The sequence below is a fragment of the Cuculus canorus genome, chromosome 9 (assembly GCF_017976375.1).
Source record: "Cuculus canorus isolate bCucCan1 chromosome 9, bCucCan1.pri, whole genome shotgun sequence".
Lineage (NCBI taxonomy): Eukaryota > Metazoa > Chordata > Aves > Cuculiformes > Cuculidae > Cuculus > Cuculus canorus.
This window is the reverse complement of record NC_071409.1, coordinates 12,393,789-12,414,805: the sequence shown is the minus strand read 5'-3', so window position 1 is coordinate 12,414,805 and position 21,017 is coordinate 12,393,789. Positions and strand designations below refer to the sequence as shown.

At 46.3% G+C, this 21,017-nt stretch overlaps 1 long non-coding RNA gene across 2 annotated transcripts; it reads left to right on the top strand.

The window, feature by feature from the left end:
* Window positions 1-1,129: 1,129 nt before the first annotated feature.
* On the top strand, window positions 1,130-19,919 carry LOC128853060 (uncharacterized). Of its 2 annotated transcripts, XR_008451290.1 has the most exons (5): window positions 1,130-1,242; window positions 1,384-1,471; window positions 9,388-9,477; window positions 15,696-15,934; window positions 19,367-19,919. It is a non-coding gene; the product is annotated as an uncharacterized LOC128853060 (long non-coding RNA). The 2 variants fall into 2 exon arrangements; XR_008451289.1 differs by lacking the exon at window positions 9,388-9,477.
* Window positions 19,920-21,017: the final 1,098 nt, after the last annotated feature.

Genomic DNA, 21,017 nt, shown 5'->3' with positions numbered 1-21,017 from the left:
GAGCAGCCAGTGCAGGAACATGCTGGAATTTTGCACTGGGAAAAGCAGTGTGTGAATTGGCAGTTTTGCAGTGGGACGGGCAGCAGGGGCTGAACCCTTATTCTCAGCAGAGATCACCCGGTGCCACTGCACGTATTGAGGTATCGAACCTTGCACACTGCAATGCTGCGCTCCTTTTTAATAAGAACAAGTGTATTCCTTTGCACATGTCCTATCTAGTTGAGGAACCTTGGAGTGTTTCAGATGCATCCTCTTAGCTATCTAGGAAGGCAGACACAATATCCTGGGATGCTCTGAGATCCCCTGCTGATGCAGCAGATCCCTTAGGAGATGAATTCGAGCGAGACACACGTTCTTGCCCTATATGGGTGCCAATGGCACACAAATGCAAAGTTAAACCCATTGGGCTGTTATTGTGGTCAGCCCTGGCTTTTCCCTGGGAGCTGCCTGGCTCAGCACTGTCCCAACACCCTCAGGCCAAAGAGGTGGGTGTCCTGCACCCCGTCCTGGGTGGCAGGTCCCACTCGTGCTCTCAGCAGCTCTTATATTTTTTTGTGACAACAGAGGGCACCAGTGGCCCTTGCTAACTCCGGCTCTGCCCTGCCTGGCTCCCGGGGGCTTGCTGGGCTGCTCAGGGCACTTTCGGACCTGGGGGAGGAAATAGCCTGCGGCCCAAATCCATCCTGCCCCTCAGGTTTAGCTAGATGGGTGCCTTGGGGCTCACAGCTCGCTCCCACTGAGCCTGGATGGGTGTTAGTGGTGACGTGCCGATTCAAAGGGCGACAGCTTGGATGCAGCTGTGTGTTGGTGCAGGGCACGCACTTGGCTGGGACCAGGGAGGGCTGCCACCCAGGAGACCATCTGTGAACCTTTCCGAATCCTCAAACGGTGATTCTGCATCTCCAGCCCAGTGGGGCCCAATCCGGCCATCTGCACCCAAGCAGAAGCCACTGAAACGTGGGCATTTGAGGTTAATCTGCAATGAAATGGTGCAGATCAGAGGCTGGGACTGAGTCTCCTCCGCATTGCACCAGAGAGCCTCACTGACAGCTGTGCGACACACGAGGTTTGCCTACAGCGAAGCTCACAGGGACAGCTCTGAGCTAGCTCCAAGCTGCTCCTCCACTCTGGCACTTGTGCCAGAACAGGAAGGTGCAGAGTGCAGGCTGCCTGCTTGACCCTGAAATCCCCAGCACATCTGAGGTTAGGTGGCTAGCAGTACCAGAGCTGGGCTGTTTAGAGGTAACTCCTGTGAAGTGGGGGGCAGTCTGGGTGTACCCCCGCCCCACACCGTGAGAAGGGGGCTGCTTCCAGCCTCCTCTGCTCCTGAAGTGCAGACCCTCTCTCCCTCCTCCTACTCACTTGTGTTTATCACCACTGCAGGTGTGTTCAGCTCTAGGGTGTGCATGGAGAGATGCAGAGAAGTCGAAGCTCTATTTGATACTTTCCTGAAACACGGGTGTCTAAGCAGGTAAGCAGCAGACACTTCTAATGATAACCCACTGCCTTTGATGACCATATCGTATAGCAAAATAATCGGGGAGCAGAGCAACAAAATACAAGCAGCGCTACCTCTGATGAATAGCCCTATTAGTGAAGCACCCTGATTTACTGCTGCTGTGTAAACAGAAACAGGCAGTGATTTTATTCTTGCTTTCTTCCATGTAGCGCTGGGACAGAGTTAATCCTGCTCTGGTTTGTGGGAGGCTTTTTCTTTGTTTCATCTGAATTTGTGTGAGGAAGATGAAGGGAGAAAAAACAATGATGGAATGGAAAGGGCTTTGAGCAAATAAACAGTGTGTCACGCAGTTCTGAAAATGTCACCCGACCTTGTGACATTAACAGGACTATTTGCAAGAGTAAGAGCTCCTCACTCAGTTTGATCCCTTGAGTAGGGGTTGAGTAGAGGGATCCCAGTGGGGTCAGGGCAGAGAGCTGTGCATATGAACCATAACCTAGAATCTGTACTGGGGCCCTGGCCTCTTCAGTCCTGCAAACTTGATATATCTTGCTTATTGCAGCAGGAGTATTTGCATACCAGAAGATTTATTCACATGAGCACAGGACATTGGATGCTCTGTTTATTCACGGCCTTTGTGAAGGTCCCAAGTTTCTTCCACTGCCAGGGTGCATGTGAAAGCTTTGAGCAAACGCTGATGAGATAAGTAGAGACATATGCTTTATGCCAGGCCAAGAGGTTTTTATAAAGAGTTTCTGGCTATGTCTGGTAAAACATTCAATAACTTTTCTGCCAGCAGCCAAAAGGCAGTCAAATATTTAAAAGCAGTAATAAAAGTTCCTGTGTGAGTCAGAGTCCTACAGAAATCCTGCTAGTGAATTTCCCCATGGTAGCCTGCAGGACTAGCTGGAAAAAAATACCACAGAACTCTGCTGATATGAAGTATTTTTTAACAAGTCCTTGGAAGTGGCATGAAATGTCCCTGCAAAGCCCCTGAAACCAGATCCCCGGCTATGTGCCGCCTAAATGGCAATTCTGGGTTTTTTTCTTTATTACTATAGCTGCAAATCATATCTTACTCCTAGGGAATCACAGAGAGGCTGGTTTCAGTGTGACCTTTAAGTGGCATCTCACTTGCTTACAGAAGAACACGAGTGGGTCTTCCTTTAACCTAGAATCCAGTACACTGGAGCATCAGTACTACAAAAGGCTGCCCTGCCATGTGCGTGGACTGGGCTCAAATCTCCATGCTCCCTTCCTGCCAAGCTCTGCTCTTGTGGGCTAATGAAGTACCTCTTCTTTTCCTTTCAAAGTCCTCAGGTGATCCCTTTCTGCTTGGAAACTGCAGTGAGACTTAGGCTTTTCTGGAAATGAATCTCATTAACATCCAAGGCCTGAAAGTTTCTCTGCTAATTTTTCCTGCTGCTAAAGCCCTGTCAGTAACAGAGTGCCCTGGTTTGGCTCTGCTGTGGGCAGCAATGCTGGGTGCCTGGGGAGGGCAGGTACAGATATCTCACAGCAGTTTGCTCTGACCCCAGATTTGTGGAGTTGGTAGATGTAGGCATTCACTCTGCTCTTGCTCACCTGCTTGGGGAGGACATGATGCTAATGGAGGTGACAGAGGGGGAGAGGAGGGGTGATGCTGCTGGCACCCACCTGGTAGTTGTGTGCTTGGGTACTCCACCATCTGAATGCAGAAATACAGCAAGACTGGCTGGAAAGCTGCCTGGCAGAGAAAGACCCAGGGGTTGCTGTTCCACAGCTGACTGAACGTGAGCCAGCAGTGTGCCCAGGTGGCCAAGAAAGCCAGTAGCATCTTGGCTGTATCAGAAATGGTGTGGGCAGCAGGACTAGGGGAATGATTCTCCCCTTCTGCTCTGCACTGGTGAGGCTGCACCTCAAATACTGTGTTTGGTTTTGGGCCCCTCACTGTAAGAAAGACATTTTGGTCCTGGAGTGTGTCCAGAGAAGAGCGATGAAGCTGGTGAAGAGGTTGGACAATGAGTCTTGCAAGGAGCAGCTGAGGGAACTGGGTTTGTTTAGCCTAGAGGAGAGGAGGCTGAGGGGAGATCTTAGCACTGTCTACAGCTGCCTGAAAGGAGGTTGTAATGAGGTGGGTGTTGGTCTATTCGCCCAAGTGATAGGTGGTAGAATGAGAGGGAATGGTCTCAAGCTGCATCAGGGGAAGTTTAGAATGGGCATTAGGGAAAAATTTCTTCACCAAAAGGGTTATCAAGCATTGGAACAGGCTGCCCAGAGAGGTGGTTGAGTAACCATCCCTGGAAGTATTTAAAATGCAAGTAGATGAGGTGCTTGGGGATGTGATTTAGTAGTAGACAGGTACAATTGGAGTTGGTGATCTGTAAGGTCTTTTCCAACCTAATGACTCTATGATTCTAAGTTGCTCTCTGGTCATGTTTTGTGAATTGATTCTATGCTATAGTTAGGTCTGGTTTAGATGTTCTTCTCTAGACATGTAGAACTGATCCAGGAGCCCTGCTTGGCCAGAATACCCCACCCCACCCCAGGACCTTGCCAATTCTCTTCCAGATGAAAATGTCTTGGGAGGCACCTGTGTTTCTTTGGCATTTCCAGTGCTTTTGACCACCGAATTGGGAAGGGGAATATCATTTCCCCACACCAGAACATCATGAAATATTTTCCTTCATCTTGGCTGTAAAAAGTAAGGCAGTTGGTGAGGAAAACAGGTCTTTTTCAGAGCTGCTTTGCTGAGCTCTCCCCAGACACACAACATCAGCATGACAGCGTCAACATAGCTTGGGAGACTTCACCAGAGAGGCTCTGATCTAAGCAGGATCAGGCTCACACAGATACAGGTTGTCACCATCCCTTGCAGGGCTGCCAGGTCTGTTGGCAGAGATGCCACCCTGGATGTCCTAATACCCCGTCCTGTGCTCTAACCACAACCCCCTCCTCCCTCTATTGCAGAGTAAAGCCTGATACAATCTGCCTGGTCCCCCTTCCGCACTTTCAAAGCTGTTTAGTGTGAACATGTGATCTTTAACACAACCTGCAGGCAGAACGAAAACAGTTGCTATCCTTTTTCCTATCCTTGTATGTGAAGGCTGTGCTTCTCCCTGGAGATGGAAAGGGGGCTTTCTGCCTACAGAGGGGGCCTGTGAACCACAGCTTGGGTAGTATGGCCAAGGGAGCAAGGAAAAAACTGGGGCTTTAACACCCAGGGCAGGAGACAGCCTCTCCTTCCCTTGTCTCAGGCAGAGCGGAGCTCCCACAGCCTGCCTGGCAAGCAGCCATCCTCCCAATGTGTCCCACCTCTGAAGCCGTGCCCATGGCAGGCTGTTTGGGATGCATGGCAGAAGGAAAAGACACCAGAGCAGTGCCAGGTTACTCACTTCAGCCAGGTCCTTCCCTCCTGGAGATCTTCAGGGTGGAAGATCTGCCCTCCTGGGCATCAGGAGAGACTCTTACAGGCAGAGTTTGACAAAACAAATTTATGACAAGCCTGTTACAACTCATGGCAGGTTTGGGTAACGCTTGTAGAAAATGCTGTCAACAACTACATGCTTCTCTTCTCGGAAACCCCAGAGAGTTTTTCTGGGCTCAGCTCACTGCCACAATTTGGCATTGCCAGCAGTCGAGGGAGTAGCTGAATTTCCAGAGCCAGCCCTCCCTCACAGCATGGAGATGCCTGCACACAGGCCGGCTCAGGGCTGCTCTCTCCGAGGACAGCAGCTCTGCCCCACGTGGCTGCAACTCATTCACGTCAGCTTTGGTTTGCTGTTCTCAGGTGCGATATTCAGCAGAGCAGCAATTGAATACAAGGTCCTTCCAGCTTCAGATCAGCATAGGATCTATCAAGCAATTTAGTATGCTTATCTCGCAACGACAGTGCAGCCCTGGGGCTTGTCTCTTATGTCTTTTAGGTTCCTCACTTGTGCAATGCCTGGTTGTTGCATCAGAACCAACAATCAGACCGATAGAGGAAAGGTGCTGATACAGGCTGTAAAGTTTGCACTTGTCTCAGTTTGCATTTGTATTTTCACCCTGAGGAGATTCATAGAATCACAGAATGATTTGGGTCAGAAGGTATATTTAAAGGTCATCCAGCTCAACACCCCGGTAGTGAGCAGGGGCATCGTCAACTCGATCAGATAGCTCAGAACCCCGTCCAACCTGACCTTGAATGATTTCAAGCACGGGGCATTTACCACCTATCTGGACAACCTGTGCCAGTGTTTCACCAAACTTATTGTAAGAAATATCTTCCTTATATCTAGTTTAAAACTATTACCCCTTGCCCTACTGCAATGGGCCCTGCTAAAATGTTAGTCCTTATCATTCCTATAGATCCCCTTTAAGTACTGAAAAGCCACAATGATATTTCCCTAGAGCCTTCTCTTCTCCAGACTGAGCAACCCCAGCTCTCTCAGCTTCTCTTTATAGGAGATGTGTTCCATCCTTCTGATCATCTTTGTGGCCCTCCTGTTGGTCCACTCCAGCAGGTGCACGTCTTTCCTGTGCTGAGGGCTCCAGAACTGAATGAAGTACTCTAAGTAGGGTCTCATCAGAGCAGAGTAGAGAGGCAGAGTCACTTCTTTCAACTTACTGGTCACAATTCTTTTGAAACAGCCCTGGATATGGTTGGTTTTCTGGGCTGCACGCATAAACTGGTGTCTCATGTCCAGCTTTTCATCCACCAGTACCCCCAAATCCTTCTCTGCAGGGCTGCTCTCAATGCCTTCATCCCCCAGCCTATACTGATACCGAGAGCTGCACCAACCCAGGTGCAGTACCTTGCACTTGACCATGTTAAACCTCATGAGGTTCACGTAGGCCCACTCCTCAAGCTTGTCCAGGTTCAGGGTGAGAAGCACAAGGGTTCTGGGGTGGGCAGAGGCTATTTAGGCTAAGCAGGGCTCCAGATCATCTCCAAATTTGCAGTTTTCTGTTTGAAATCAAGCAAATCTGGGATGTCTTTGGTGACCTCTGCACTTTCTTCTGGAATAAAAGTCAATAAAACTTACCCATGCACAGGTAGCATGGCGCAAAGCTATTTGCCTGTCAGATGCCTCAGGGGAAGGTGAAGTGGGCATGAAAAGTAGAGCATCTTGTAAGTGTGCAGCACAGAGAAGACAGCATGCATCCCCTGTGCAAGATCTCATTCCCCATCCTCAGCATCTGAGCTGGGAGCACTGGCAGGAGCGGATGGTGTCATGGATGGCTGCACAGTTTTGTTGGTCACCTTTTGCTGATGGGATGTACAGATGCTGGTGCTTCATGTGCAGCAGGGAATTCATGTTCCACAGCAGTCTGCACGGTTGTGGTGATTCATGGGCAGCAGGAAAGCCTAGTCTTATCTTGAGGGAGAAAACTGCTGAGCTTCAGGTTTCAAAGCCCTTGGTTCAGTGGAATTACAGGTTCAAATCCTGAGAGGGTCAAACAAGGTCTTTCTTCCTCTGAGACGAATGGAGTGTCATGCAGTAAATTGCCTATGATTCTCTTTGTTAGATGCTGTGTTACTTTGAAAACGGCGTTGTGACAAATCTTGGCTTTCTGCAAAATAAATAACTGCATCATTTATCAAAAAGGTTTGCTTTCAGAAATCTCGTCACTCTTTTAAGGCATCAGAGACTCCTGGGAATGAAGGAGACTAGAGGAACACAGGATGCCACTGTTCTTTTCCTACTCTATTTTATTTGACATTTCAATATTTTTTTTTTGCTTATTTGAGAAAGCCCCTTTGAGGACTGATCCCTGGCTCTGTCATGTCCCAGAAGACTTGGTGGAGCGTGACAGGGAGGAACATGTGCTGCCTGACTCAACACTGGGGAGGTGGGGAGTGACAGGCACACTTTCTTGCCGCATCCTCACTGCCTCCAATCACCCCCGCACAGGAGGAGCTCTGAGATCGCTCTTTTCCCCACGGCAGCAGGCATCACCCATCAAGCCTGTTCCCAGATCTCTTACAATAGAAGGTAGGCTCCTTTGGGGCTGGCAATATCTCAGCATTGGGACTGTGTAGTAGTGAACAACCAGCATGTTTCTGCTTCCTTAGCTGAGATGATACACCCAGAGCACTGATACCAGCTGGAGTGTGAGGTCCTGTGCTCATTTCCTACAGTTCATTGCTGCAGAGCAGTACAGTTAGCTCTGCTGTGTGTAATGATGCACACAAGGCAGCAGCGCTGCTGGGCCAGCAAGGCACCTGTCAAATGCAAATACCATCACAGGCAAATTCCTCCTCAAAAGTTCTACAGGGAGAATTGTGTGCAAAAAAACAGGCAAGGCAGAGAAACAGTTTTGGAACTTTATATTTATCTTCTTTTAAATCTATCTCTGGTGTTCAACGATTCCTTTTCTAGAGTAGAATATAGCATACCAGATGAGATGTCATAAAGCAGACACTGTATTCAGCATGGTCAACAGTAGTTTATTCCATAGCATGTGCAACAGTGTCTTATTTTGTGCTTGACATAGCAAACATTTTTACTATCCTGACAGCATCTCACTAACATTTTGAAAAAAACAGATGAAGCAAGAAGTACTGCAAACTGCTTTATGTTTTCTACAGGGTGCTCTCAGTGCTTTGCAAATGCCTGCGAGTCCAAAGTAGTGGGCAGGAATTGGTGTTCCCTGTTTACATGTTGGAAAACGGATTTAAAAGAGTTTATAACTACTGTTTCCAAAAGCAGTCACTAGTTTTGGGTCTCTGTCTTTCTGGTGCCAAACTGTGAGAGTTTTTAATATTCTGGCATGTGTATGGAACAAAGAGCAACTGTTTGCAGGTATAACTAGTTTGACTTGTAGACAGTTCCGTTGAAAAGGTACCTTAGTGTGAAGTCTGTGTAGCACAGTGAAGAAGCAGATGTTCCTTCCATCCCCATTGCCCGTCAGGTCTGGATTTTAGAAGTGCCTCAGTCGAAGCCAACAGTGTTTGCAGTGTCCAGTGCCACTGAGAGCCAGGCCAGGTGTTAGATCAAATGTCTGGAGCCGAGTGTGTAACATTTTTTCAGATGTGCTTCTCGGTGACTTTTTTCCTGACAGATGCGGGAAGTCTGTGGTAGAGCTGGGAACAGAGCCTGTTCCTATGCTTTGAGAGGCTGTGTGTCTGACAAGACACAGGCACAGCCCTACAAAGTAAATGTTGTGATTTCGTGGCTGGAGCTGAACAGCACCCGACACTTGCACCAGGAGATTTTTTCCTCAGTCTCTAGATTCACAGGGGTTCACACTGTGGCTAAAGCCTCAGAACCTCTGAAATTAAACAGAAGTATTTTGGTACTTAATTTTGGGTCGATCGTGTTAGTGCATCTTTGTACTCTTGTTTCTGTGTTCAGCCCAGTTACAAGATGACCCTAACAGAGGATAACTAGGCAGGAAGGCTCAGAGAGCTGGACAGATACAGGGAAAATGAACTTCATAGGGCTGAGCTTAATACCAGCTTGCACAGAAGAGTATTTTACACCAGAAAAGATCTGTTGACTCCCATAGCATGTCATAAGCTGCTTCCTAAGCTGGACAGTGGAGTAAAGGCTGGGCTGATGAATGGATGATATACACTGTAGCTTTGCTTGCTTGCTTGAGTTATCCAAAAGAATCATGTATTTCTTTCTTTTTTAACTCATTAATTAAGCTTATCTGTGGTGGGAAATCTTGTCATATTCTTTGTCTGAACATGGCAAACCCTGAGCACACTGCTGCGACTGCCAAGCCCAGGGAGTGTCTCACTGGCCCATCCACAGCGAGGCAACGCTTGTAAGGGATGGCCACTCTGTTGTGGTGCAGAATACCCCTGCAGCTCCCTGCTAGTCTGTCTTTTCAACATTTTGATGAGTGTAACTCAACAGCGCAGATTTTTCTGGCCTGCTGTTTTCATGAGTTCATGTTAAAAACTTGCTTTCTCAAGATATTCTCTTCTATTTGTTTAAAACATGCTGTTTCCACAGGTTGCGACTGCCCTCAAGGATATTACCCAAGGGTAAACTTGGAGAAAGCACAAAGCCAGCACTGCAAGTTTCCATGGGAAATGCAGGCAGGTATATCTGTACATGTAATGAAATGCTAGGCTCTGGGTGTCTGCTCTGTTCCCTTGTTTTGGGATGTGATGAGGAGCACCCAGCCTCTGACAGCACAGAGGGCCCTGGTCTCCAGGGCAGTGAGATGGCTTGGGTGGCTAAGTTCCCTAAAAAAGCAGTTGAAACCACATCCTAACCAACCTTCTGCCAGTATAAGTCAGGAATTGTGGCTTTTCTTGAGTAAAAGCTCAGTTAGGCTTAATTTTCTTTTCATTTCTGTTTCAGAAAATGATAAATATTGAGGTGTCATTGGGCAAAAAGTAGTGAGAGGAATTGCAGACTGAAGAGCAGGACTTGTACTTTTCATTTAGAAGGTAAACTGGGAAATATTTCCAGCAAGACCATTTCCATGGAAAAGGGTTGTTGAAGAGCATTTTAGTTGACAGTATTTCAGCCTTCTGCTGTAAGAAGGAGGTGTAAACCTCCCAGATCCTTTCTTCTGTGAATATAGATGATTTTCTGCAGTAAAAGGCTGAATCTTTCACCTGTGGTTGAAGCCTCAATTTTATTTATTTATTTGTTTATGGGTCGTTATCGCCATCACTGAAACAAGTAAACACAAGGAGTTTGAATGAAACTCTAGCTGATATGGGGCAGGGAGCAGTCATAGGCTGGCAACAGGCTGGAGTCAGTGACCTAATCACCCATTTCCCTCTCTAATTGCTATGATTCTATGGCTTGAAGAGTTACATAATGTATATTTTAGTTGGAACAAGATGCTATTATTGAGTAAAGTGCATAATAATTGTGTTTCAGGAGGTAAAATAAACGTCTATCAGCAGGCACTTTAATCCATCATTGTACTTTGCTAAATCACTGAAATTGCACTGCTTTCAGTACTGAAATTACTTGTAATAAAGTGATTGCTGAACTGACACTCGCAAAAAATGTCTAGTACCTACATTTGTTTTCCTAATTGACAATTTTAGGCTTTGATCCAGGGAGGGAGAAGCACCCACAGCTCTCATTTCAGTTGATGGGAATGGAGGGAAATGTAGCTTCTTACAGATGCAGAGTTTTTAGTACTGAAGGATCCTCCCTGCACGAAGACCTCTGGCTTCCTATAGCTTTCAAGTTCTTGCTTAGGTCATGGAATAGATCCATTTTGCCTACATTTACAAAATCATTAGATATTGATACAAGCCTTTAACACAATGACATACCCCTTGTTTATACTGCTCTGCAATTTCTTCACTTGCCGTTCACCAATGAACGCCACATTTTGCAGATTTTAGTTTACAAAAAGCAAAACTGAAATCAGAGCTCTTGGGTTTAGCTCCTGGATATGACATTTAGATCAAGCCCACCTAGAAGAACGATACTACTTTGCTTAGATATTACTACAAAGATGTTAATAAGCGGTATAATTAACCAATGCTGAGCTAAACCTGGTTGTTTTTTTAAACGTTATCTGGTGTATGTGGTCATATGCTTGGGAGAATATATGGAATTTTTTTTCCATGGGCTAAGTGATGTCCTTTTGCAAAGGTGTATAACTAACTTGTTTCTCATTGAATGAGGGAATGGCTGAGGAACCTGTTCGATATAGGAAAGATATTTTTTTGGTAATATGGAAATTATCATTCAATCATAGTTTACAAGAAGTTTATTACTGACTCCTATCCTTGGAAAACTGATTTGCTTTCTGAAGACCAAAGCCTTTCCTTTCTCAGGGGGTTTCCCAACTTAGCTCAGAACAGATCTTTAACAAAATTAATTGCAACATGTTAGAATTTCTCTTTGAAAGAGAAACACACCCTCCATCCAGGAAACACTGAATTTAAGTCTTCTCCTAATGTTTCCATGGCCTCAGCCAAAGGGTTGAAACTTTTCTTCATGGCAGGTGACATAATCTGTAGGGTTTACTGACTCTCAACAAAGTATCAAACACTGTCATAGATATTTTCCTGCTTTTTCTTTACTTGAAAGGAGATGTGAAAGTCTCCTTCATCAGCATTCACTATATAAATTACTCACATACTGTAAGGTCTATTAAGAAAGTTTCAATAAGCTAAGAAAATATGAGAAATTCTGATGGGAAGGAATTAAAGCTGTCCATTTTTTTCATCCAAAATAAATATGCGAGTTAATCTGAATAAGTGAAGAGTGCCAAATATTCATCCTATGTGCTAAAGTGACTCATGGCGCAGCTAGACAGTTTTATAGTGCAATTTCTTTACTTGTGCTGGAAATGGATAGCTTCCAAGTGACACTTATGAAACAATTAGCTGTTCAAGGATAATCAGATTTGTATGAAAATGTAAAGATAAGCGATTTAGCTGTGATCTCAGCTGGAAAGTGACTGAGGGTGTTGGGCCATACTCCATAGTAAAAACCCCCTTTCTTTTAGTAAATGGCACTTTTGCTGAAATGTGCTGGATCTAAGCAAGTAAAGGCTCCCTTGACTTCCATTGCTAGGATGACACACGACTGATTTGCATCATTAGAGATCCTTGCTGATGGCTGAACTACTTTGCATATAAATGAGACCTAACCTGAACAGCTGTTGAACTGGTAGGTATGAAGGATTTACAGTTCCAGATCAGGTCCCGGCTCACTACCAGTTTCTGAGGGAACTCCACACTGGGCTGCTGGAAAACTCAGTGTTTCATACCTACATGCCTGGAACATGGTCAAGGGCAGAGGCTGGGGGTTCAGATGGCCAAAAACCATCTTGAAGCCTTTTTACATTTCAAGTTAAAATGCTCACTTTTCAGTCTTGAGATTATCATGTGTGTGGTCAAAGAGTGAAGTGGGTTTTTTACTTCCCATGTGTTGCACAGACCTGTGTCAGTGCCCAGAGAGATGATGCTGTCTGTTAAGAGATGAGCTACAGAGCTGAGGACCGAGTCAGCCTACCTCCAGCATGCCCGGGGGCAGCCAGGCTTTGACTGCCAGTACTCCACGGCCCTACAGAATTACCAGCCCACACATAACTCTGCAAATATGTGTGCACCCTCTGTGCCTGTACAGTGCCAAGACAGTTGCGTGGAGAGGGATAGTACTGACAGCACAGCAAAGGCTCCTCTGCTGCCTCCACAGCCCACTCATCTCCAAATTGCCTTGGGTTTGTGGGAGACATTGGGGAGCCAGGAGAGGGTCTCTGTCACTCCAGTGCCTGTCTGTATCAGTCCACGGGTTGTCCTTCATCAAGGTGTTTGTCCTTGCATTCCTCTTCACTGCACCTCTCTGTGTTGTTGACCGTGTTTCTCCTTGAAATGAACTCTATCTGTTCTGCCTTTGCAAATGTACTTTCTGGAGGAAGTAGGAGAAAATGTGATGATGGTTTCCTGAACCCCAGCCTCACTCAAGCTGTATGGGAAGGCCCCTTGGGAAACCTTTTTCTGTTGTATTTTCAGCTTAGTGTCCAAATCCCCAGAGGCCTGGCTAAGACTGGTAGGCAGCCAAGCCTTGAGTGACTATTCATCTGCCTGGACCCTCCTTAAAGATTTGCCTGTCCGTAGAGCAAACCACATTGTCAAGAGCGTTGTAAATGATGTGTCAGAGATAAGAGTGGCTCTCAGCCCTGGGAGATCCAGAACGCCTCGAGACCATTTAGATCCTTGTCCAAAAAGCCAGGGACGTATATATCCCTAGAGCAGAGGTGGTGATGTCCTAAAATCCAGGGACTGAAAGCACCTGAACTATGTTTAATGTCAGAGATATCACTACAGTGGTCAGGTTCAGAAAAATATTTACAAGGCTTCCAAAATTTGAATATTTGAGTGTATGAGCCTGTGAAAGTGTCTGATCTCCTGGCAATGCTCGCACATGCAGACAAAGCATCTTGGTCTTGAAATGATGTTTTACTTTAATGCACCTTATTCCTCCACTGAAGCTCGCAGAAAAGGGAATGTGCACTGTGATCCTGCTGGCTGTGCAATAAATCCCTGATGATACAAAGACTCTGGGATGAAATCACGCACCTGGCATCTCTGCAGTGAGTGTTAAGTGTGGACCTACTGGTAAAATCCTTCTGATGCTGTTTATCGTGGACAACTTAGCCTGTTACAAATACATCCTCTTTTCTGCAGTGTTGGTTGGTTTTATCTCCAGGTTAAGAGGATGTTGAGATACCAGATGGAAGAGGAAGCTGTTCGGCTTTCAGAGCTTTGTTTACTTATATAAGACCTAACAAACACGGTTGTTAAGGCTCTCGAGGAGGTCTTTCTTATGAAGCTAGGGGCTATTGGATTAGGCAAATGAGAGCCAGAGATTTCCCTAATAGCTTGACAGGCCATGAGGGATTAGACTCTTGTGGGCTGGTGTAAACTTGTGGGACAGAGGTGCTGTGGCGTGGGTCTCTTCTTGGTGATGGATAAATGCCTTGTCAATGTGGGTTAATCTTGTTTGCCTTGTCTTCCATAATGCTGCATTACAGGACACAACCTCTGCCAATTTAATCACTGTTGGAATTGAATTGTAGGCTTTTGTTTCATGCGCACATCTCTTCCATCATGCAGCACTTGCAGCACTTTCAGCACTTCAGGGGTCAGTAATCAATAGTAATTTTTAACTTGCATTGGTTCAAGCTCCTGAAATATTTACTCCTTCTGGACTAAAGGTTCAATTATTACTGGCTGAAGGCAGGTCAGTCTACGGAGACCCCATTGCTGTCCATGCACTGCAGATCCATATCTCCACAGTCCTTTTTCAAACACTGGTACTGACCATGTCTCTCCCTCTCTAGATAACCCAGATGCCCTTCCTCTGAGCTGGGATCCCACCTTGTCCTTATGCTGTGCTCAAGGCAGCGTGTCAGTGCTGGAATGGCACCCTGTGAAACCTGAAGGACACCCCCAGAGAGCACCCACCACTTGTTGGCGCACACTGACACCTTTCGTTTGATTGGAAGAGGGTGGTGACTGTCCTCAAAGGCAGTGGGCAATTAGCAGTGGGACAGAAGTGCCAGGGCTGTTAAGGGACTGTAAATATAGTGGACATGGGACTCCTGCTCCCAGGTCCCTTTGCCTTGGTCTGGTAGGGTAGAGAGCTGCGTGCAGGATTTATAGAGCATCATGACAATTTATCACCTTTCACTTCTGCTCCTGGCCAACCCACTGCTGGGCTAGGTTTTCTCCCCAGGCACAGGCCATATTTGTCTCATTATGGTGTAGAGCCCATCCCATCCAGCCCAGGTTTATCACACTTTTTCTATGTCTTGACATTTTCTCACTTCATATCTTCCCCTTATCCTCCCCACAAGGACACCAAGAGCCCAGGAGCCCTGGATCCAACACAGGAACTGGGGTCCAGGCACCTGCAGTTCCTAGGGTTATATAGCCCCGAGTCTTGCTTTATGAGTCAGAGCTGAAGGGGGCCAGGAAAATTCACTGAAGCAAATCCCTGGGTTTGGAGGCAGACTCCCCCACTGCCAATTAGCATCTGCAAGGCACTGGAGGGGACAGAACACGTGGCATGAATAGCTCAAGCTGGTCCCTTTTGCGCCACAGTGGGCGGCATCTTACTCAGTTGTGCAAATTGTCCATCCGCTCTGGGAGGCCATAAACCCAAATTGCTCCTTAGGAAGCCTAATCCCTCCTGCTCAGCACAGGTCTCACCCCCAGCACAGCCCCTCAGCCCTGTGCTGAGTAGGTGACAGAGCTACAGGGAGCGGGACAGATGAGGACAACGTGTTTTCAGTGCTGGAGTACCGGGTGACAGCTTTGCATTGGCAGCAGCAGGGGAAAGGCTGCCTTGTGTGCACGTGCCCACACCTGGGCGCAAAAACTGCAGAGATGCTGGTTGTGAACAACTGCCCTAGGTCCTGTCCCTGACACCTACGCTTGCCCAGCGGAGAAAACCTACAGGTGCTAAAACAGTTGTAAATAGAGACCTTGCAGGCTGGTCTTTTACTAATGCATCCCTGAGGCAGCTTAGAGCCTTCCTGCGTGGAAGGAAAAGACTGCAGAGCAGTGAGGTGCTGTGGTAAAAGCAAGACCCTCATCAGCTGCACACAGCACAGTAATTTGTGTCACACATAGGATGCTGAACCAGGTCAAGTCCTGGGTCTTTCCCAGTTGTTCCTCTATGTGAAACGCCATCCACCTTAGAACCTCTCCTATGTATCTTCCTTTCCTTGCAGGGAGTGGGAAGTTTTAAATTGCCATGTCAGCAGGGAGGGGGGAAAGCTCCAAATAGAGGGTATATATAATGGAGATATTTCCTCTGTTCTGCAGATCTCCATTGCCTCCCTGGCTGCGATCTTACCACACCACAGCACCCAGCCCTGGGCAAGGATGACAGTAAGAACCAATGGCCAGCCAGCAGAGAGTCGAAAACACACCAGGGCATCCATGATAAGACCTCAGAAGGGCCTGTGCCAGCTTATACGTTATCTGTGGAGTGGGACCTGGCAGAAAGAAGCACAGGCTGCCTCCATGGATGTGACAAAGGTTTGGGATTGAAGCAGAGAGAGGTAAGGTTGACCCTACGCATGCATTACTGCCTGCGCTCCTTTGTGCTACACTTTAGTGACAACCGACTCAGGTGAGCGGCTTGGGAGAACACAGCTGGAAGGACGGGGTTGAACTGGTTGACATTAGCTCTGCTTAGGGCAAAAAGTTTCATCTGTTTTGGGCCTCCCCTGCTACCAGGGAAATGTTGTGCTTCGACTGGAGAGTGAGATATGAGCAAAGTGAGCCTGAAGCTGCCCCCTGCTGCAGGCAGGCATTGCACAGCTCTGGGGGCATAGAGGCGGTCTAATGCACTTTATTGCTGCTCTTTATTATTGAATTCCACTAATGAATTCTAATAATGCACAAAACCCTGCATGACAAAGAAGCCCTTGGTCTTCTTCCAGGCCCTTCCTTACTTCTACTCCCTGTAACATTTCCTGCGGTAGCTGAGGAGTCCCATCTAGGATAAGATGGCACAGCTCAACAGGTGGCAAAAAGTGTATTCTCCTGAACTGAGCTAGCAGACCCTGCATGCTTCATCTCCCAAGATCTCACTGCTGGTTCTTGCACAGAGAGGAAACATTGCTCTTCACCAAGCCAGGAGCTAGCTTGCATTTTGGCCTGGAGCACATTTAAATCAAGTTCTCTGGTACCAGCCTCTGCTTTGTGACACAGTCCCAGGCGATTCCTGGGTTGGAGCAAAGAGGGTCATTGCTATCTAACTGATGGAGCTATGCATATCACTCATGCTCCCACAGCCATCATTCCACAAGCATAAAATTTCTGCCACTCTGCCTTCCCTGTCCTCAGGAGCCTCATGGAATAGTACCGTGAGCTTTTGTACAAAACTGACGCTGCAGGGAAGAGGAGAAGGAAAGAGAGGGCTCCTGCTGCCCTGGGCATGATGCTGGGCAGCCCAGGGCAACTATTACTAAATGAAGTCAATGTTTTCTCAATCTGAGTGCTAGGCTTTATAGACAGAATAAAATATCATGCAGAGGACTACGCATATATTGCCTGTGACTTTTGCATGTCTTAATTTAGGAGTTTATAAGTTGTGTATTCCTGAGCTAGGCTTTCTTCCTAGCTGACAGCTATTGAGTTCCTAGAAGGAAGTTCTTTGGCCATCTCTATCTGTACTGTCCAAATGTCTGTAGAAGAAACACTCTGGGAAGAGAACCTGTCATGCTGTCCATCATTGAATACAGTGAGCTCTTACCTCTTGCTGTGCCTTTAGAGACCACTTTGTTCTCCAATTCCTTTTCTTCAACTGGCTCTGTCTTTACTTGTTGGAGTCCTTGTACTTAGACAACATGCAAATTTTGCATAATAAAAGGGCTTCACAGTACCCGGCAGTGCATCCTGCTGCTCTCTGTCTCCTGTTGCTGAAAATTAAGTAGATGTAAAATTAGGACCTGAATGTCTCTACATCTGGGAGTCTTTGTGCATCGCTGGAGATGAGAGTATAAGATGTGCCCTTTTCCCAGGAACAGCAATTGAAGAGTTCAAGAAATGATAATCCCTAACAAACTTCTCTCCAAAGAATTTTGCTTAAACACTTTAAATACACTGGATGTGTACATTTTTGCTCACAGCTTTCCCTGCTCCTCTTGACTGCACACTCCAGAGAAATACCAGATCTTTCACTAAGAAAAGCTTTTGAATCCTCCATCCCCACCTACACTTTCCGGACCCCTAAGGAGGAAAAGCAAACAAAAGGGAAGGTTCACTGCAAGCAGAAAAAAAATCAGCAATTTTCTTTCACCACAGGAGATTTCATGCAATTCAGCATCTGCAGGCCCTCGTGCTATATAGCCTTGAATAACTCGTGTTCCTGGGCATGGTTTCCAGGCTGAACCAAGTCCTGGTCCAAAGCAATGCACTCCAGTATTTCTTCTCTTGGCATTCCCTAGTCCATCTCTTTACAACAAGCTCCCAATTGCTTGGCTTCATCTTAGGATGGCAGTTACATAAAGAGGCAGTAGTGAGTTTCATTTGTCTCCTGGCCTAGCAGCAGACCTTCTTGGGTGAATGGTCAGAGTTTGTGTTTGAAAGCTCACTGCAGAAAGTAGTATCCATGGCTGATTGAGCTCATGATGTGTCCTCTAAATCTGCACTTCCCTGCTCTATTTGAGAACACTGGGTGTTGGGAAACCTTGAGAACTGTAAGTGGAGAAGGAGCCCCATTAATTCCTGTCTAGACTGGCTTCTGAGACCAGGTTCCAGAGATGAAAGGGCACTTTATTAAGACAGGGCATAAATCCACCCTGCCAACAAGTCCACACTCCTCTGGATTATTTACGCCTCTCTCCCTCCCTCTGGTCATTGCCTGTCCCTATATAATCTACATTAAAGTTCTGACAGGATTAAGCCAATATATCTTAACCTTTAAATATCAGACTCCGTGTGCTTTCATTTCCACCGTGTCACAAAAAAAGATTTCATATTTTTACAGATAGACTGGAAAAAAAAAAAAGTAGGTATCTAAGAGAAGGAGCTTGTTCTTATGACTGAGAGATAAAATGTGTGCTTTGAAGATTTTATTACAAATATGGCCTTTGCTGCACCTACAGCTTTTCTCCCTTCTGCATCCAGCCCCATGTGTCACTAAGAGCCAGCCAGGGGCTGTATAAATGAAACCACATGAGCTCTGAGCATCACTTCTTTGGAGGAGGGATGACAACCAGAGGCCAGGCTACAGCCCCGGTCTTATGCGGGACTGTCCTCCCTTGCCCTGATGTGCTCGGTGGCCAGAGATGAGGACAGAGGGGGTGCAGAAGACATGGACGGTTTCAGATGGAGGCTCTGAGCGTAGGCTTTTTTCCTTCAGAGATCTTACAGTTTTTCATTGTTCTTGCAGTTTTCGCTCTTTTATTTTCTGTCATTGGAAAGTTCCTATAGATTGTCCATGGATTTTTTAGTGTTATGGAAAGAGCTGCAGCACTATATGAGCGTAGTAGATCTTGTCATCTCGTGTTTGCACGAACTTTCCTTGCAGCCAGGCACTGGGGAGCAAACAGTTCTTATGGAAAAGAACTTCAAAAGGCACAAATATATTTTTAGGCTGAAAATGTAAAAATGCGCATTCACTATATGAGTATTTCTGCATCTACTGGCTCACAGTTCATTTCTGATGCAGGTCCTGCTTTGTCATAGGACTTGAGGTGTGATGGGTGGAGGGTTAGTGAGATGAATGCTGTGCACTGAAATGGAAGGCAGCCGAGATGCCTATAGCTACAGTCAGCAAAATTTCTGGATGACGAGGAAGGGCTGCAGCCTGCAAGGTGACATCCAGGCACTACTGCAGGACTGGAGATCATGCATCTGTGTGTCACCAGCAGCAGAGCAGATCAATACTTTGGCAAGAGTGACTAATACTTTGGATTAATTTGTTTGAAAGAAAAGATGAGTTCCTGAGCACACTCTGATGCAGGACTGCTTTCCTGTTGCAGGCCCTGTGCATTGCCACCATTACTTGGTACGTCCAACATGATAACTCTATGTGATGATAGAGCTGCACAACCCTCAGAGCTGCGCGCCTTAGAGACATGCTGCGCATTTCAGCACATCGTAGCAATGACAAGCTAAGGAAATGATGAGTGCTGCTGAAAGGACACTCCGAGGTTCTGTGCAGCCAGCCAGAGATCTCCGTAGTCAATGTCTGCTCAGGTCTGAGTTTCATCTGACTGTGGTGCTTGCAATCCTTTTGTATTCATTTTCTTTTGCATTTTTAGCAAATGGGCTTACTGGCATGGTAAATTTGAAGTAATTAGCAAATGTTTACCTAAAGTGAGTTTGAAACATATAAAAAGGACCGTATGAAGTGTTTCCAAGATTTTCATTTATTTGGCTAAAGAAATCGTGACACCTGACTTATGTGTCCAATCCAACATAGCCAGGCTGCTCCTGTTTTGAATATCAAGTGTTTGCACTGAACTTGAAAAGCTGTTTCCTAACCAAGGCTCAGTCAGACGACAGAAATATTTCAAAAAGGTACAAGAAAATGAATAAAAAGCTGTTCATATGCCTGAACTAAAAATAAATCACCGAATATACTGTTCAGTAGCTTTCTTATGTGTGGAACAAACACTTTTTTCAGCAGCATTAAAAGTCAGCATCATCTACCCATTAAGCACCCAGCTTTGTCTCTCCACGCACTGCAGCAGCTGGCAGTGCAGGTAAAATACCTTGAGTTTTGCCTTCTGGACTTTACCATTGAGTTTATTCTTAGACTTTTGGGGCCTCAGTAAACAACAGTTATTAAACAGTTTCTATCCTTTGCTTTCTAGCATCTTTCTCTGAGCTGGAAGAGTACAGTATAAGCCCACATCCTTTCTGCTCATACAGAAGAATTTTCTGTGCCCTGTCATCTTTTTCAATCCTAGGTTTCTGTCAGGATAAGCAGAGGACTCCAGAGCTCCAGGATGCAATTGAACTCAAGCCTGAATAAGACAAGAGCCTTATTGAGTCTGTCTCAGCTAGGAGCCTGTCCCCCCAGTGCCTGCGGAGCACAAGCCACCATTCACTGTGTAGGGAGAGCACGTGGCGGCTGCTGCTTGCAGGGACAGGGCATGCTGCATTTATGTTGAGGACAGAGCTGGAGCAATAACCTTTTGTGTAGCAGAAATAGCCCACAGAGTCCCAGAATTACTTCCCACTGGCTTTCCTTTGGTTCATCAGTTTCAGTATCTTGGTGGGTAGAGTCAGCAACATGTCTTAGAAGCCATCTGTTAGTCTGGCCTGGGAGGGAAGAATGAAATACTCAAAAGCGGGCCGTTTAGGGAGAAAAGTCTCTAGAAAGTAGCAGATTATTTTTTTTTCCACTTTATGGAGCATATTTTCATATTCCCACTATTTTAAAATCACCAGGAATTTTAGCCGGAACAGGCTCAGTTGCGTGTTAGCCTCTTGCTTTCCCAGCTTTTTATACAGAGATTCTTGCAAAACAATTGAAAGATGCAATATATAAGTAAGGAATAAGTCACTATTTACCTGGATGACTTTAACCTTATCAACAGTGTCACTAAATCTTTATGCTCCGTGTTGTAGGCAGTGCTCTCACAACAGGGTGTGTGAATACACTGGATAGCTTGTGGTTGGGAA